This window comes from Tupaia chinensis, unplaced genomic scaffold (genome assembly GCF_000334495.1).
Source record: "Tupaia chinensis unplaced genomic scaffold, TupChi_1.0 Scaffold000315_1, whole genome shotgun sequence".
Lineage (NCBI taxonomy): Eukaryota > Metazoa > Chordata > Mammalia > Scandentia > Tupaiidae > Tupaia > Tupaia belangeri.
Window position 1 is genome coordinate 1,150,406 of NW_006159808.1, and position 14,280 is coordinate 1,164,685.

The 14,280-nt window shown below is 42.5% G+C and overlaps 1 protein-coding gene across 8 annotated transcripts in view; it reads right to left on the reverse strand.

The window, feature by feature from the left end:
- The window catches only part of SLC9B1 (solute carrier family 9 member B1), a 60,304-nt gene extending 47,985 nt beyond the window's left edge, over positions 1-12,319 (reverse strand). For 2 of the 8 annotated variants that reach the window (XM_006151152.2, XM_006151147.2), the window contains exons 1-2: positions 12,235-12,319; positions 10,920-10,999 (exon numbers count right to left, since the gene is read on the reverse strand). The gene's annotated coding sequence lies outside the window, so the exon portion shown is untranslated. Of the gene's footprint in view, positions 1-6,739; positions 6,793-10,024; positions 10,181-10,919; positions 11,000-12,016; positions 12,163-12,234 lie in introns of those variants that run through there. The other 6 variants (XM_006151150.2, XM_006151148.2, XM_006151151.3 and 3 more) reach the window with 6 other exon arrangements.
- Positions 12,320-14,280: the final 1,961 nt, after the last annotated feature.

A 14,280-nucleotide genomic window follows, 5' to 3' on the forward strand; every position in this document is an offset into this window, starting at 1 on the left:
GTGTGCATGCGTGCCCAAGATCCCGAGAGGAGAATGGAGGAGAAGGGATTGCAGTGTGACCATCCCCCCTGGGGGGTGATTTCTCGCTTTCTGTCTCTGTCTCTCTCTATCTGTCTGGCGAGCGCACACGCCCTACAGTGAAAATCTCTCCAAAAAAAAAGTCTTTATTATGCTGCTTTGGGCATAATTCCTGCATGTGCAACTTAAGGTGATCTAAGACACTTGGATGGGTTCATACACTGACTTAAGGAATGCCCTTTTCAAGCCTTCTTCTCACCTGAATCCTCCTTCACCTCCCCCTACTCCACATTTCAGGATCTCTTTTCCTGGTTTCTCTGGCCAGAAGACGGGGCTCCTCTGGGTTTCATCTGCCCATAAAGCCATAAAAAGGATTTTTCCCTCATAGAAAAGCCGTAAGAGGAAAAAGAAAAACAAACAAACAAAAACAAACCTACCACACCAATAAGAATTCCTCACACTCTCTTTGGATTATGGAGTCCATTTCCCTAGACCTTCAGGCTATAGTATATGTTTTCTTATGTAGTTTTGGTCTCCTGTGTTGCCTTTGCAAAGTTGTATGATTAGTGCCTGCTTTTAGATCTATCAGGAGCAAGAAAACTTTGTTCTTGTAGTTCTACTCCCCTTAACAATCTATCTACTTTTGTTTACTTTTCATGGTCCTCAAGTAGTTGGTCTTTGCATCTTACCAGTTTTTATTGTAAGCAGCAGAAAGGATAGGTCATAATGGGCCTACTCCACATTGAATGATACTGCAAACCTGTGGGCTCCATGAGAGGACGAACCATCTCTGGTTTGACTCTTGATCTTTACAGTGCCTGGCACACAGTAGGCACTCAATAAATACACTCAAATACTTATGAAACAAGCAATGAGTGAACTGAAAACTAAAAAATGTCAGATTCACAAAAAGACAACAAAATTATTTCTCATGATTAACAAGAAAGGCATCTTTGGTAGAACATGATATTTTAAAGAAAGATATTTTTGCTATAGGGCGCATGTGCTTGCTAGAGAGCCAGAGAGAAAGAGAGTGAGAAACCATCCCCTGGGGAGATGACAACACTGCAATCACACCGCTGCTGGGTCTGGGACTCAAACCCAGGCCAGTCATGTGGGAGTCAAGCACCTTAAACACTATGCCACCTGCAGGCCCCAAAGAATAAAATTCTAAAACCAAAACTGTGTTTTTCAAAACCAGTAAGAAAGCGGAAACATAAAATGAATAAGATCCTTAACAATTAAGCTGCAGAGGCAGACAAGGAACCAACAGGGTAATTTGGAAAAAGGTTCTCCTCCTACAGAACAAAAGCCTGAAGAATGGAAATGTGAAGACCGAAGACCCTGGGGAAGGCAGCTTTCTGAAGGAGGCTGAGGAGGAAAAGCCGGGTATCTGGATAACGTAAGGGTCAGAAGCAGGCTGGGAATGACGCGCAGGCCTGAGCTCGCTCTCTAGTGCCCCTTTCAACACTGGGTCTGTTCCTGCTTCTTGGCCCTCAGTTCTCACCTCTATCTTTGAAATGATCTCTTCCCCTGGACACCTTTCTCTCTTATTTGGTCCATTTTTAAAATGGCTATTTCTTTAATGTAAATTGTATAGTTTAAAATGTAGATGAACTAGGGCTGGCCCTTGGCCTGGCAGTTAAGGAAGCTGGATCCCATATGACCAAACATTCTGTTTGAGTCCTAGACCTGGTGGCTTAAAGAACACACTAGGCTCATGCTCAAAATATCAAAAGAAGGGAAAAATGGAGGAAAGGGGATTACAAAACGGGGGTAATCACCTCTCCTTCTTTGGTGATTGTGCACACACACTCCAGCAAATTTATTTTTAATGTAAAAAAAAAAAGTCAATCTCTTGACAGAAAAATCTTTTGCTGGTAGTTATGCAGCATTGTTTGAAAGAATGAGGCTCTGAGAAGAGAAACTAGTTGTACGACCCTGGGTATATTACGATCTCTTCCCATCTTTCAGAAGTGCTATCTATTGGCGTCAGCAGGTGGCAGGGTGCTCAAGGCTGTGGATTCCCACATAGCCAACTGTGGTTTGAGTTCTGGACCTGGTGGATTGAAAATCATACTGGATATGTTTGTATGCCTGCCCAAAATCCCAGAAAGAAAAATGAAAGACAAGGATTATGGTGTGGCTATCTCCTTTGTGTGTGTGTGTGTGTGTGTGTGTGTGTGTGTGTGTGATTTCTCACTTTCCCTTTCTGTGTCTCTTTCTCTTTCTCCAGCAAGAGTACATGCCCTATGACAAAAACTTCAAAAAGCAAAACAAAAAAGTACTATCTGCTTTTCTTTACACTCACAGCTGGGGAAAGAAGAATCACCTCTGACCTCAGACAACTACATGTGAGTTCACTGGAAATGCTTACTGAAAACCAGTGTCTGTCTTAATTCGTTTTGTATTGCTGTAACAGAATACCTGTGATGGGGTAACTTAACAAAGAAAAGGAATTTCTTTCTCATAGTTCTTGAGGCTGGAAGCTCAGAATTGGGCAGCAGCACTCAGCTGGCTTCTTGTGACAGCCTGTGCAGCATCAAACACAGCAGAGAAGCAGAAGGGGGAGCAGGTACATACAAAAAAGGGCAAAACATGAGAGGACATGGCTTTTTAATAGCCTGCGCTTGTGGTAACTAATTCAGTCTTGTGAGAGCAATAATGAAGCACCCACGACCCAAAATGCCTCCCACTAGGCTCCACCCCGAAAGGTCCCCCTCCCAACATTGCCAAACTGGGACCAAATCTCGACATGAGTTTTAGTGGGAATAAATCACATCCAGTAACAGAACATGGCATACTTTTTGTATATTATTTCATACTGGTTTATACTGCAATATGTTACAGTTATGATCACTTCAGTTTTAAAAAAAAATTATGTCAAATTTCTTCCTCTTCTTTTTTTTTTTTTTTTAGAGATTTTTGCTATGATGTGTTTGCTTTAGAGATTTTTGCTATGGGAGCATGTGCTTGCCTGAGAGACAGAGAGAGGGAGAGAGATGCTGCAATCCCTTCTCCTCCATTCTTCTCTTGGGATTTTGGGCACGCACACAAACATGCCCAGCATGAGTTTCAAGTCTCTGGGTCTGGGACTTGAATCGTGGTCAGCCATGTGGGAGTCCAGTGACATAACCATTACGCCATCTGCTGGTCCTGCTATATTAATTTCAATAAGCTTCTTAAAATCCCTTTTAGAATGAGGCAGAGTATAAATACATTCCTAACATATATACATACCTTCCTATTACAGGGATTAAGTGAGATGCTTGTACAATTTAGAAAAACTAAGGTATCTGAACATTTTTCACAAGTATTAATAGGTACTATAAACATCATACTGCTGGGCTTTGCTTTCAAAATAGCAAAATTTTTGATATAAAAAGAAATTCTGTTTAATTAATGTTTGTTGATATAAACTGTGGACACTGCAGTATTGTAAAAAGAACTGGGAATCTAAGCTTTTTGTTTTTAATTTGCTATGTAACACTGAGCAAATCTCTTGTTAGTTCACCTCTTTGAACCTCATTTCTATACCTATTAAGCAGTCAGTGAGAGAAGAGCTCAGATGATCTCAGGATGATCAGTTTTAAGTCCATGATTCTACTACCTGATGGATCTACTAAGACAGCGAGTGAAAAAAACATCCATCAGTATGTGCTGCCTGGGAATCCCACTTATTCAATGTCATATACAAATGTATGCATATAATTTAATATAGACAGCCTGTCCTCCCGTGTGTTCATGTACAGTATTACAAATGTATCCTTTCGAAGCAGTATTTTGCCAATAGTGACATCTAGTGACTACATCACAGATCATTCAACAAAAAATGTTTGCCCAATTCTTAGTCTTGTAAGTGTGGATTAGCTAAATCCTCTGGCTTAGCTAAATATTTTTAAGTTGTTCCTCACCTCCCCTATCTACAGACTTAAGAAATGCCGATTAAGCTTGACAGTAGTATTGATAAGCAGATACATAAGAACTGAAACTTCCTTGCAAAATCATACCGTACAGAGTTCAGTATAAATTATTCTAAATGAGACTGCAACTTTTTTCTCTCCCTTGAGAGTGGCAGAACTGGGATTTGAATTCTGACATGTTTTAATATAGTTCATGCTCTTAGCTGTGATGTATCACTGACACATTTAGCATCTTGGTTTTCTTTCTTGGTTTTTATTTAATTAATGTAACTAGGTAAGCATATGTATCAATGTCTATGTCTATAAGTATGCACTGCTTTAGAAACCTTGGAAATAGTTCTACATTTCAGACAAAGAACTCTTTTTGAGATTAGATCAGAGATCAGATAAAAACAACCAAATTATGTCTTTCTGAACATATAAATTTGAGTTACATCTGCAAAGAGAAAACTCTATAAAATTGCAATGAAATTTGATCTTTTTTAAAGAGATTTTTGCTATAGGGTGTATGTACTTGTTGAAGAGACAGAGAGAGAAAGAGAGAAACACCCCCCGAGGGGGGACGGCCACACCACAATCCCTTCTCCTCCATTCTTCTCTTGGAATTTTGGGCACGCACACACATGTGCCCAGCATCAGTTTCAGGTCACCAGGTCCAGGACTCGAACTGCGGCTGACTACTGGGAGTCTAGTGACATAATCATTACGCCATCCTTTGGTCCCCAGTATTTTCTTTGAGAGATTTTTGCTACAGGGCATGTACGCTCCATGGAGAGACAGAAAGCGAGATATCGCTCCCCAGAGTGGGTGACCATGCCACCATCTCCTCTCCTTCATTCTCCTCTCAGGATTTTGGGCATGTCACACACAGCATCAAATGACTCTGTCAGCTTTTGATCCAATTCTTCCTCTCACACCTACATTTCATTTGAATTAAACTGTTACTTGTTCTCTTATGCTTTTATTTATCTTCATTTATTTGGCTGGAATACCTTCCCACTGCATCTCTTACTGGTAAAGGACATCCACTGCTAAAGTAAGAGTAATGCCAAATAAAGCTTTATCCAATGTACACCTGAAAATCGGATGTGAGCTCCCCCTGCTGGATCCTCACATCATCTTGCCATTTGCTATACCTTCCTTCTACCACTCTGGTTGTTCTTTCTTGGTTTTCTTTATTGGCTTCTTTCGGTTATTCATCCTTTAAATGTTGGGGTTCCTCAGGATTCTGTCCTGTGCCCTATTTTCTTTCATTCTATGTACATTTCTTGAGCTCTAGTCTATTCCTGTGGGACCAGTTGTAACTAACATGCTAGGTCTGGCCTACACAAGTTCTCTTCAGGGTCAAAGTAGCATAGGTAACCACTTACTGAATCTCTCTACTTCTCTTACATGCATCTTGAGGTCAGTATATACACAACTGAATTCAAGATCTTTTCCCACCAAATTTATCTCAGAGAATGAAGCTACCAGCTACCTAGCTGCTCATATTAGAAACGGAAAGGTCATTCTTTCTCCCACTTTTCCCTCCTTGTTCATGTCTAATGAACTAGTAAATCATGTTAATATTAGCTACTAAATATTTAAAAATTGTGTCCACTTTCCTCCAGATAAACTGCCACTTCGGTCCAGGCCACAAGCACTTTTGCCCCCGTAAATACTGTCATAGCCTTACAACTCGTCTCCCCACCTCCAGACTTGCTACTCCTCAATGCAATTTCCACAATACAGGCTAATCTGAAAACAAGCTTCATTATGGCAGGTCACTGCTTAATATTCTTCAGAGGCTAACCAGAGAAGAAAAAACTCCACAACTCCTTAAACCCAGCTCACAGTGCCTTTGAATAAGGCCCTATCCTTGTCCTGGCCCACTTTGTCCTTTCTCAGTTTACACTCTAAATGTTGGCCATACTAAATTTTATTTCTTCAAACTTGCCATGCCTCACATCACCAAAACCATGCACTCTGTATGCTGCCTTCTGATACCAATACCTGTGCTTTTTGCCCACCTATGCATCATCAGCTTAGAAGTAATTTTTTCCAGAAGTTCCCCTTGACACTCCCTTCAACATACACTCTTACTGCAGTATCCAGTTCATATCACAGCATTCACCCAATATTGTAATTGCTTGTTTAACTATCATTCATTTATTTGACAGTAGTTACTGAGCGGTGACTATATAACAGAAACTGTATTCTCTGCATACAGAATTTCGTCAGTGTAGAGTATTGTTTAAGCATCTAGAGTATGAGAGATGTCCAAGAAATGCTTTCTAGTGAGTCTTTTCCTATATATTTTCATACTAAATCAAACCAGAGTTGACTTCATAATCATTTCTGGGTTCTCTGAATTACCTAACATAGTAGATGGTAGATAAATATTTAATGTCATTAACTGTGGTATTTGAAACACATAAAAAGGATGTATGGGGGCTGGCAGATGGCATGGTGGTTAAAGAGTGCTGGATTCCCACATGGACAACTGTGGTTCAAGTCCCGGACCTGGTGGCTTGCTTTCTCACTTTCCCTCTCTCTCTCATCCTGTTCCTCTGTGGTCAAATTTTAAAAATAAGTAAATAAAAGAAAGTGAAATAAAACTAAAATAATTCTTTAAAAAAAGTATGTGTGTGTCTGTGTAATATAAGAGGCTTCCAATCAGCCATTACTTTCTATTCAGCAGAATTTATCTTTATATCACTTTGGGTACAACAAGTATAAAAAGCAAAGAAGCAAACTATTATAGTAAAAATATGAGGCTTATGAGTCGGAACACTGTGGTTAATAATTCTGTCACTTACTAGATATGTGTCCTTGGTCAAGACCCTTAAACTCTGAGTATCAATTTCCTTATCTGAAAAAGGCAGTTATAAAAATCAAATGAGAAATGACAAAATAAACGCATAGCACAAAATGCAAACAGCTACCTAAAATGTGCTCTATTATTATTATTGTGATTACGATCAACACAGATCAGGTCTCCCTATTACTGGCCACCCAATAAGCTCTATGAGGCAACAGGATTTCCAAATTTCATCTTTCATTTTCCCTTTCCCTTTTAAGAAGTATACTTTGGTACTTCAACAAATGCATACTGATGAAAATGTTTAAAAATATGAAGAAAAACAAGTTAAAATTTAGCAAATGCATGCTAAAATTTTTTTTTTTTTGAGAGGTTTTCGCTATAGGGCGTGTGCGCTCGCCAGACAGACAAAGAGAGACATAAAGACAGAAAGCAAGAAATCACCCCTCAGGGGGGATGGTCACGCTGTAATCCCTTCTCCTCCATTTTCCTCTCGGGATCTTGGGCACGCACGCACATGCGCCCGGCGTGAGTTTTAAGCCACCGGGTCTGGGACGCGAACCGCGGGCAACTATGTGGGAGTCCAGCGACATAGCCATTACGCTAACTGCTGGTTCCCAAATGTATATTAAAATGTTAAAGGAACAGGAAAGAAGCACCAGTCTATGAAAATCTAAAATTTGGATATATGGATCACACAATTGGTCCATTTTCTTTCTTTCTTTCTTTTTTAATGTAGACCGGAAGAGTAGGTGACATGAAAGAGTAATTATCTGAACCATTCTTTAGTAAATGGTAATCCACTGAGCTAAAAAGCCTGGATGTCTGGGTTCAAGAACTAGTTTAGTTACTAACTTAACCACTACTGCCTAATAGTCTACCTACCCAGCACTCTGATCGTTCAGTTCCTCGATCTCCTTGGCTCCTGTCTTTTCTTGCACCTTACCTCAGCCACACACTCCAATGGCCACAGATCTCAAGTGGCCACTCAACTTTGCACGCCTGTGCTGCTAGGCTTCTCTAGTCTCACTGCTTTCCACTATCCAACCTACTTTACACTTTCTGTTCTTCTCTTTTCCCCTTGAACCTTCTACCCAAACATTCCTCCTCACCCCTTACTGATCTTGCCTTATTCCTGTACTTCATAAAGTCAAAGAGAATCAGTACCAAGCAGAAACTTTCACCTTCTGACCACTGAATCTACCCATCTACTGAGTATTTACATCTCTTCCTGTACTCCCTTCTTTTCCTCTTACTACTAGGAAGTGTATGTTCACAGTCACACCAAGGCCAATACTCCATAGTCCGGGCTCCCACTCCCTCTCATTTTTCTCAAAAACTTCACTCTTAAAATATACACATTCTTGGGGCTGGCAGGTGGCATGGTGGTTAAGGATGCTGGACTCCCACATAGCCAACCACAGCTCGAGTCTTGGAGCTGGTGGCTTTCTTTCTCACTTTTCCTCTCTCTATGTCTTGCTCTGTCCTTCTCAGATCAAATTTAAAATGTATAAATAAATAAAGTTAAATAAAAATAATTTAAAAAATACACATTCTCTTAGATCACTACTCCTGTCCCCCTTCTACTGGGTCATTCCCACTAATCTAAAAACATGCTTAAGTATCTCTGTTTTACTAAAAAATAGAAATTTTTTTTTCAAATTTTAGTTATCATTTTTTTTTTTAATTTGCTATAGGGCACACACGCTCACAAGAAAAAGACAGAGACAGAGAAAGCGAGAAAGCAAGCCACTAGGCCTGGGACTTGAACAGCAGTTGGTCATGTGGAAGTCCAGCATCTTAATCACCACGCCACCTGCTGGCTCCTCCACCTTTTATGTTAATTGGAAGATGGCATGAGTGCTCACTAGAAAAAGACAGAAATCACCCCCAGTGGGCATGGTCAACACTGCAATCCATTTTCTACTTCTCCATCTTGTCTACATTGGGGGCATGTAAGTACATGTGCCTGACATGTTCTTCAAGTCACCAGGGCTAGAAATTGAACCATGGTCAGCCACGTGGGATCCAGCTCCCTTACCCATTACAAAGCTGGCTACAAAGCTGGTCCAGGTAACTCATCCTTAAGAACCCTTCTTTGATCCTCACCTATTTCTTCATATATTAACTCCATTTCTTGGAGTCTTTCATATTAAGATATCTTGAGATGTCTATAGTGCTATGTCCCTTTCTTTCTTTCTTTCAAGAGATTTCTTTACCATAGGGTGCATGTGCTCACTGGAGATACAGAGAGAGAGAGAAAGTGAGAAATCATCCCCCAGGAGAGATAGTCATGCTGCAATCCCTTCTCCTCCATTCTCTTCTCAGGATTTTGGGCACACACACAAAGTGTGAGTTTCAAGGTGCCAGGTCTGAGGCTCGAACTGCGGTAGACCATGTGGGAGTCCAGTGTCACAACCACTATGCTACCTGATGGGCCTGCTATGTCCCTTTCTTCATAGCAGTCTCTCATCATTGCACTTGTCAAGGCCCACCACTAGTATACACTGCCAGGATCCAGCACGCACATCTCTATTTACTTGACTCAGCAGGATTCACACCAGTGGCCCGTTTTGTTGTGCTGGTTTGTAGGCTATGACACTCTTTCCATTTCACTGGCTATCCCTCCATCTCCTATCACTTGCTTCTTTCCTGTTTTACCTTTTACACTGGAATGTTATCTAGGAGCACACTTAACTTTAGGTAGCATTTTCTGCATGCCACTGACTCCCAACTTTCTATCTTTGGTGTGCCCTCTGCACAGAATTCAGGGCTCAGAACTCACCTCAGAGTTCTAATAAGCATATCAAGATGAAGGTAAGCAAAATAAAACTCCATGCCCACCCCTCTTTCTTCCCTAGTCGTCTCCTCTTGGTAAATGGCACAAGCATCCACTCTAGCTCATGACAAAACCTAGGAGTGAAAGGTGACTTCTTTTTTTCCTCACCTCTATATTCAAAACATCAAAAAATCTGTAGGTTCTGCCTCCAGAAATATATCTCATATACATCTACTTCTCTGCCACTTTACCCCAACCTTTTCTACTCCTTGGAATCCACAACTGTCTTCTACTAATCTTGCTCCCACCTACTCTGACCATTTATTTCAAAACAGCCCAAACCAATCTTTGTACAAGGTAAATCAGATGATATCACTCCCTTCCCCAAAACTCACTGATTTCTCATCCCACTTTAAAGAAATTCCAAACATAGAGCATGGGAAGAGCTCTGGGGCTATTCAAAGCCCTACACAACCCAACCCCTTCCTAGCTCGCCAGGCTCACCTTGTACATCTGAACCTTCCAGCTACAGCAAACTGTGATGTCTTCAAACGGGCTGAGCTCGTTCCTATCCCAGAGTTTCTACAGTGGGAGATGCCTTTACCCAGAATGCTCTGGTGACAAGTATTTCCATGGCTGGATTTCTTACATCACTTTGGTCTGAGCAGAAAGGACAGATTTTCAGAGAGGCCTTCCCTAGCCCATCAGTCTAAAGTAACCCTTCCTCCATTCCCTCTCCCTTCACTGTTTCACCTCTCATTGCACTTCCCATTCTCCAAAATTCTTTGTCTGTATTTTGTTTACCTGTTTTACCTTCTATATCCCTCACTAGATTTTTTTTTTTTTTTGGAGAGATTTTTCACTGTAGGGTGCGTGCACTCGCCAGACAGACAGAGAGAGACATAGAGACAGAAAGCGAGAAATCACCCCCCAGGGGGGATGGTCACGCCGCAATCCCTTCTCCTCCATTCTCCTCTCGGGATCCTGGGCACGCACGCACACGTGCCCGGCGTGAGTTTTAAGCCACCGGGTCTGGGACACAAACCGCGGTCGACTACGTGGGAATCCAGCGATATAGCCATTACGCTAACTGCTGGTTCCCCCTCCCTCACTAGATTTGCAACTCCATAAAAACAGGGATCTTGCTAGTTTTTCTTATCACTGTATTTACAATGCTGAATATATTGCCTGGCAAAGGAGGAGACTCTCATCACATTATTTACGATGAGAGGACCTTCTCAAGACCAGCAGGCAATACCTGGGACAGCTCCAACCACAGCGCATGTGCAGCTCATTTTCCCATTTGCAGATTTACCACTGGATTATATAATACAGCCAGTGCTTAACTCCACACACAGGTCACCCGACTTCTTTACTGTAGACACGTCCGTGGGCTTACCTTCCACTAGACTTAGCTCTGGGTCCAGGGAGAACAACAGTGGATAAAACAGGACTCTTCAGGAACTCATCCGTTCATTCCTTCAACAAACATTTACTGAATGTTTATTATACTGTGTTGCAGGTACTGTTAGCATTTAGTTCCCTCCCCAGTAAAATGGGGTTTTGTTAAACTCATCTCTCACAAGTGTATAAACAGGATGAGTATGAAAATAATGTACAAAATAAGAAGATCCAAAAAAAATGGTAGGTTATATATTACTATTATTCCATTTGCCCCTTTTGTCTGGTAATGAGTAGGAGTTTAAACAAGAGCCAGCCAGGAAAAAAAAAAGCAGTCTAAATTCTGGTACTCAGAGATGGCAATAAATACGAATGCTCTTTTCAAAGCCACATAGTGACTAAAATCTTTGGTTATTTTTGTTTTAAAAAAAGAATTATTATTTTTTAAATTTGCTATAGGGCAGGTGTGCTCACTAGAGACAGATGAGAGATGACAGAGAAAGTGAGAAAGGGAGAAAGCAAGCAGCCAGGTCCCGGACTCAAACCATGGTCGGCCCTCTGGGAATCCAGTGCCTTCACCACTGCCACCTGCTGGCCCCAATGACTAAACTCTCTAATACACTAATTCTCTGGGAGTGATACCAGCGAGTGTTAATTGTCTACATTCTGTGTCACTAATAACAACTGTATTTACCCCTAGGGAAAATCAGGAAGGGAGGTGTGACCTTATTCCGCCAACGGGGCCCCTCGCCCCTCCCCATCACTGAACCCTGCACAGGCCCGGGGACCACAGACGGCCGTCAGGGACCGGAATGGTCCTGGGCTGTCACTGAGCAGGTGCCTGACACACCCTGGGCGCGCCACAGTCCTCCTTAGCCCTTCAAAAGCCTCAGTCCACCGCCACACAGCCGACAGGCACACATGGGAGCCGCCCTGGGGCGCGAGAGCCTTCTCAGGACCGGGCCGTGTCCGCGCACAGGTGCAGCTGAGCTGGTTTGCCCGTTTGCAGATTCACCACTGGGTCACACGACACAGCTAGTGCTTAATAAAATGAACTGCGCAGCCCATCTTGACCGACAGGCCCCTCTCTCTTACTTGCGAGGACCCGTTCACAGGCGGGAAGTTGAGAACAGAGAGATGGGGGACGAGGGAGTGCGGACGAGCTGGGGAGGGGCGGCTGTTTCCTGGGGTCCGGGAACGGCCGCGACGTGCGCTCCATGAGCGGAGGACGGGCGGCGTTCCTAGGGGAGGAGAAGGGAAACGGGCGCGGAACCGGAGGGACTTCCGGGGCGAGTCACGAAAATGGGCCCTACCTACAGCTCCTTTAGCAGCCCTCGCCTGCCCGGAGCCGCCCAGGTGCCCAGCAACCGTCGTGTAAACCACGCGCCGCTCGGGGCGGGGCGGCTGGCGGTAGGCGGGGCTGGCAGCGGCGCGCTTAAGTGACGTAGTGCCCCAGCGCCCGCGGACGCTGGTGTTCCGCGCGTCCTGGGGCCACGTGTGTGCATTTGTTCTACGCAACCCTGTGCTTTCGACGTCTGCTCTGAATAGCCACCTATCAGGTGTATGATGGAAATCGAGGGACGGAGCCAGCGTCTCTGGGCATTTCAGCCAAGAAGCAGCGCCAGGGACTGCGTGTGCTAGTAGTAACTTGTCAACACTCGGATACGTTTTCTCCGAAGTCAGCTTTGATGTAGTGCAGTGGGAAAACAGCAGTCTCTGGGGTCAAGACCGCACTCACAGTTCAGCTGCCACTTCCTAGCTATGGGCCACAGGCAAACACAATCTCCCAAGCTTGTTTTCGCATCTGTAAGAAATGCGGTGGTGCTGTGAGCATAAATGAGACATGGCCAGTGTTTGGAACAGGGCTCGGTGCAAAGTAAGCTCTCAGCATACCTATAGTCAGTAGAGAACCTCTGCGGTGGTTGTGTGTGGGTGTCAGTTCTGTTGTGTTTTGCACAGAAAATCTTATGTAGACACTTTCACCTAAAACCATGAAAGCAGAAGTGCTGTGGTTGGGGCCAGCAGGTGGCGTGGTGGTTAAGGACTCTGGACTCCCACATGGCTGACTGCAGTTCAACCCTTTACTTGGCAGCTTGTTTTCTTACTTTCCCTTTCTCTCTCTCTCTCCCTGGTCAAATTAAAATAAAACAAACAAATAAATAAAGTTAAATAAAATAATTATTAAAAAAAAAAAAGTGCTGTGGTTGAGGGCGGGTCCAGGAAGTTTGAATTTTGATCTCAAAGGTGGTCGTCAGGTTCCCCTAAGGAATCCCTAAGCTTCCTAAAATAGACTAAAATCTACCGTTATTGGACAAAGTCCAAGCTTAGAAAGTCAGACTGCCCTTTTAACTTTTCTCCAGATACTCAAAATATGAACTCCTGAACACTGTTATTTCCTTTTTGCTCAGTGTTCTCTTTCCTTGAAATTAGTTCATTTACTGGGAGTGTTCCCTTTCTCCTTTTCTTATTCATCACTTAAGATCTGATTAGAATTTCAACTCTTTCTTGGATGACTGAATAAGAAATTATCTTTCTATTGTTACAAGCTTCTACCTCAGTGGTATAGAGGACATCTCCACAAGGACTGAATTGTCCTTTGTTTTAGGGAGCTGACGGCCTTCGTGATTATTGGGCTAAGGGAATACTTGTCTCATGATATAGAAGGGAAGGGGTAAATTTCCTGGTACTCAGAGGAGAGACAAATAATAGATCTGGGAGGGGGACCTGTGTTAGGAGTTTGATGGCATCCAGGGCACTATTGCTCTAGACGCAATGAACACTTGCCAAGTTAAGTGCTTTAGGGTCCAGGTTAGGAGGGTGGGCACATCAATAAGTTGAGTTTGGAATTCTCACCAGGTCAGAGGGATCACACCTCATGTAATTTGGTTAATAAACTGAAAATGTGTTATTACTTGCTCCCAAATTGGCATGAAACAATCCCCTCCTGGTATGGAGAATTACATAAATGATTCATGTAGAAATAAAATGTTCCAGAACATTTAAAAAAATACTGTCTTTCATTTATTTAAAGAACATATAATGAAAATTGAACAATGTTTAAAACAGCATTTAAACAAACATTGGATAGTTTTTCTTATAAAAAATAGTAATTTAAAAATAATTGAATTAATTATATTTGCAACAGTGCCCTGGAATGTAAAGAATTTTTGAGGAACAAGAATAACCTCACTCATGACTGCATTGTTTCACTAAAATTGACATGAACAAAGTTTTAAGACTGTCTTCCACACAAATGGTTTCATGCTTCAGTAAAAATAAATATTTGGCCAGTGGTATATTTAGTATGATTTCAGTGCCAACTGTCTTTGCTAGTCTTATCTCCCACTAAGTCTCTTTAT